Source organism: Octopus bimaculoides, chromosome 3 (assembly GCF_001194135.2).
Source record: "Octopus bimaculoides isolate UCB-OBI-ISO-001 chromosome 3, ASM119413v2, whole genome shotgun sequence".
Classification (NCBI taxonomy): domain Eukaryota; kingdom Metazoa; phylum Mollusca; class Cephalopoda; order Octopoda; family Octopodidae; genus Octopus; species Octopus bimaculoides.
In genome coordinates this window covers 97646686-97651411 of record NC_068983.1, presented here as the reverse complement: position 1 = coordinate 97651411, position 4726 = coordinate 97646686, and positions in this window count along the sequence as shown.

Sequence of the window (4726 nt, the reverse complement as noted above, 5' to 3'; positions counted from 1 at the left end):
ATTATTATTGCCGTCATGGCTGGAGGTGTGTTTTTGGAGCTCTGTGAGTTTGTGACTAATTCAGTTGTTTAAAAGGTTCTATACTGTATTTTGTTGTTTAAATCGTTTTGCAAGTCAGCTGTCCTTCTGGGAGCTGACGTTTGTTAACCAAAACTCCATTTTGGAGGTGATACAAACATTCACGTTTTCAAATTTAGTAGAGGTCCTTTTTAAGACCGAAGGGCAGGCGATACAGAGCTCGTTGATAAAGCGTCGCACCGAAGAAATCGCCACTTCCCAACATATATCGGAAGAAGTGTGGTACGAATTACGGTATCTGGTATCTCACCAGGCTTGGATTTATGTTGGATTCTCACCTGTATTTTTACAGACGTGTGCAGTCAGTCGGGCTTGTCCGAGATGCACGCGGAACGATGAAATCATTCTGCACGCTCTCGTACAGTGTCCGCGCAGTGCATTGCTGACTTGTGGAACTTTGTCGAACAGTTATTGTCACGTGTAGGACTGATCTGGCTATTGTCCTAGTCCATTGGGAAAATCACCCCACCTCCTTCCTTTGGCCGGGTAGGGAGGGCAAATTTTTCTCTGTCTGGTGGCCATAGCAAAAGAGGTTGTGGCGGATACTATTGAAAGGGTTGAAGACGGGTACCTTCTTCTTTGGTAAAGGCCTTATTGACTTTTTCAGGTTCCACCTGAAAAGGAAAATGAAGCTGGAAAGGGAGGCACTGTCACCCAGCAAGTTCCTTGAAAGGTGAGTGAATGGGGCAAGAATGGGCCTACTCTAAGTATGCGCCTGTAAGCCAGATGGAAGGGAGAAGAGCGGGTGCCTTACTGTAGAGCCGTTGGCCTTAAGGGGTCCAAAGTGCTTGAAATCTTTTTGGCAACCTTACGTGGAACTGCCCCCTATTGGGGAAGCATTTTGTTGATTTAATCTCTTTGTAAATAGTTGTGTTTGTTTGCTGTTTACACGTTTAACCTCATTGTCCTTCGTCTGTGTATCGTCATCTATGTTTTGTGTTTGGCCCTGATAGCCAATAAAGAAAGTATTATTATTATCATTATCATTCAGTGGTCTTATTTTTATCACATGCTTTCACTTCACTTCCGAGCGCAGCTCTGTGTGCCTTGGGTATCTGCTGTGGTTTGCTGTGATGCTCTTATAGTTACTGTATTGAAAGTGTTTTACGCAGGATGTGTGCTGTGCCTAGTAGTGCTATTTTCTGTATGTTCGTCCTGATGTTTTTGTTATGTATTTGTCTGAATATTTTTTTACCATACCTAATGCGCCTATTATGATAAGAATTGTTTCTGTTTTCACACTCCACATTCGTGTTACCTCTATTTCGACGTTTTTGCATTTTGAAAGTGTCTCCATTTCTTTCGGAGAAATGTTATCATCTGTTGGTATTGATACATCAATTAAAAAGCATTTCGTTTTTTCATGATCTCTGACAACTATATCTGGCCTATTGGCCTTAATTTCTCTATCTGTGTCTATTGGCATATCCCATAATATTGCTTCTTTCTCATTTTCCGTGACCTTCTCTGGCGTGTGCCTATACCATCTTTTTTCTGTTGTTATTCCATAGTGTTGGCATAGCTTCCAGTGTATCTAGGTCCCAACTCTGTCGTGTCTGTGAATATATTCCTTCTTAACCAGGACTGGGCAGTCAGAGACAAGTTGATTAATTGTTTCTTGTCCATCTCCACATATTCTGCAGTTACTTATCTTTATTTTATGTTTTTTGGTAATTTCTGGTGGGAAGGCTTTGGTCTTGTGCTGCAATTAAAAATCATTCAGTCTCTGTTTTGAGTCCTGATCTTGTCAGCTATTGTTGGGATTTTGCGTCTAGCTTAACCCAGTATTTACCATGAAGAGGTTTTTCTTGCCATCGTTTTATCATGATCCGTTGTTATTCCAGTTTTAGATTGGATTTCAGTTGTTTTACAGCTTTTGTTGTTTCTTATTTTTCTTCATAGTTGTTAGGTAGTATAATTTCTTGTTTCTATTTGTCGGCTTCCTTAAAAACTGAAAACAATTTTTTGTTTTGCTCGTGTTTGCTGTCTATTTGTATTAGTTTTCCTTGCTTCTGAAGTAGATATTTTTGTAATCCTATGGTGGCTGCTTTGTAATAATTTTCTAGCTGTATAAAGCCTCTACCACCTTCTATACTTTGTATATATAACCTTTCTATGTTAGATTTTGGGTGGTGTATCCTAAATCCGGTCATTATTTTTCATGTTTTCCTGACTATTTTGATTAGTTCATTTAGCGTCCAGTTAAGTATATTGTAGCTTTAACTTATAACTGGGACGGCTGTTTTCAGTATAAATCTAACTCGTCTATAGTATTCTTTTTTTATTTTCTCTTTCATTTGTGTGTATTGTATCGTATCTACTTCATTGATTCCTAAGTATTTGTATGTCTGGCTTTGGTCTAATTCTCTTATTTCATTTGCTTTATCTAGTGTGATGTTGTTACTCTTAACTAGTTTTCTTCTTTTCAAGGTTGCTTTGGCACATTTTTCGAGGCCAAATTTCATGTTTATTTCTTTGGTAAATCCATGTACTGTCAGTAGTAATGTTTCCAGCTGTTTAGCACTTTTAGTGTACAGTTTTAGGTCACCCATATATAAGAGGCGGCTGATTGTTTTGCCATAACAGTTGTATCCGCATCCAGTTGTCTTTAGCATGTCACATAAAGGTGTCATTGCCAAGCAGAAAAAGGAATGGAGAGAGCGTGTCTCCCTGGAATATTCCTTTTCTAATGGGGGTGGCTTTGGTTTTTATTAGTCCCGCTTTTGTCTGGAGCTGTAGCACTGTCTGCCATTTATTCATGGAATGTGTTATATATTTTATGATTATTGGTGCTACCTTGTTCATGGCTAGCGTTTCTAGGATCCATGTGTGGGGAATACTATAAAAAGCCTTTCGGTAATCGATCCAGGTCATACTTAGACTTTTCTTCTTTCTGCGTCTGTCTTCAATTATGGCTTTATTGATCAGTAGCTGATCTTTGCAGCTGTATGAGCCATTGCAACATCGCTTCTGCTCTTCTGGAAACAGGTTATTTTCTTCCAGATGCCTGCTCATTCTCTGCGATATTATTGTCGTAAATACTTTGTAAATTGTAGGGAGACAAGTTATTGGTCTGTAATTTTGTGGTTTGCCGTTTCAGTGGATTTGAGAATTAAAATAGTTTTCCCTTCCGTGAGCCATTCAGGCATTGTCTCTGGCTCTGCTTGTATTTCATTAAATTTCTCAGCCAGCTTTTTGTGTGTTCCTCTCAGATATTTTAACCAGAAGTTGGGGATGTTATCGTGCCTGGGTGCCTTCAAGCTGCTTAGGTTTTGCAGAGCCTGGGTGACCTCTTCAGTTGCTATAGGGGTCCAGAGTTTTTCAGGTGATGAGTTCGTTGTTTTGATAGACCTTTTCTGAGATTGTTTCCTCGCCGACCATATTTCTTTCCAAAATTCTTCTTCTTCTTATGCTGTTGATGCTGCATTGATATTTATTTTGTTTTTGTCAAGTTCTTGGTAGAATCTTTTGGGGTTGGAGTTGAACTGTTTGTTTTGTGCAAAGAAACGTTGGCGTTTCTCATACCGGCGGATCCTTTGTGCTTTGGCCAGGATGTCTTGCTTTAGCTGTTCTTTTATCTCAGGTATGCCCTTTTCTGTAATTTTGCATTTACACAGTATTTTTGTTCTCTTCTTGTTGCTTAATAGTGTTCATTGTCTACTAGTTTCGTTAACGATTGACAGAGCTTTTCTTTTGCTTTCTATTTTTTTTTTTTTTGCTGGATGTCATTTACCCATAGTGTTTGTTTAGGTGGTGGTACTCCTGTTTGGATGGGCTTGAGGGCGTATCCAGCTTCTTTTCTGACCACAGCGGCTTTTGTATATATTATATCATTTAGCCTGGTCATATTGACATTTGTTTCTGTAGCTATTAGTTCTGTGATGGCCAGGTCCATGCTATTTATTATTGATGTTGTTTTAGTGTCAATCTTAATTGTTGGGAGGTACAATCGGTGACCCATACTGCTAATTTTTAGAGTATCATAATCATTAGGTTCACCTTCACTGTTTCCAGGTTTTACATTTGTTTCGTATTTCCTCCCGTTCAGATTTTTATCTGTGGTGTTCTGGTTTGGTGCATTTTGCTCATCATTGTACATTCCTACGGTCTGGGCTTGTTGTCTTTCGTTGTTTACTTCGCTTTTGTTGGAAATGTTGCGTTTAATTTGCTTTGCGCGACCAACTGTTTTATCGAAGGTGTATCTCGTCGTGAAATGCTCGAAATACGGAGTAGGAAAACAGCCGACAACTGATGAAGGGCCGTTCTTTGTGTTGCATGTCTTGTTTTTCATTTGTTTCTTTCGTTGCTCGCAAAAAAGTTCATATTCCATGTCCTTGTACGTATACGCATACGTATGTATATCAAAGCGAACTTACCGATCCTTGCACAAAGTAAGGAATTGAGAAATATCATTACAGATCAAAATATAACTCTCAGTAAGAGACAACCTAAAAACTTGAAAAAACTATTAACAAAGGCAAGGTTTGACCTCAGCAACAAAAATCAAACATTCACTGTATCCAAATGCAATGAGAGACGATGTGGCACATGCCGATCAATCCATACCGGCCCATATATGAACACAAAAACGGAAAATATTCACCAATGCGAACATGAACTGCAAAAGTAGAAATCTAATCTACTGCAT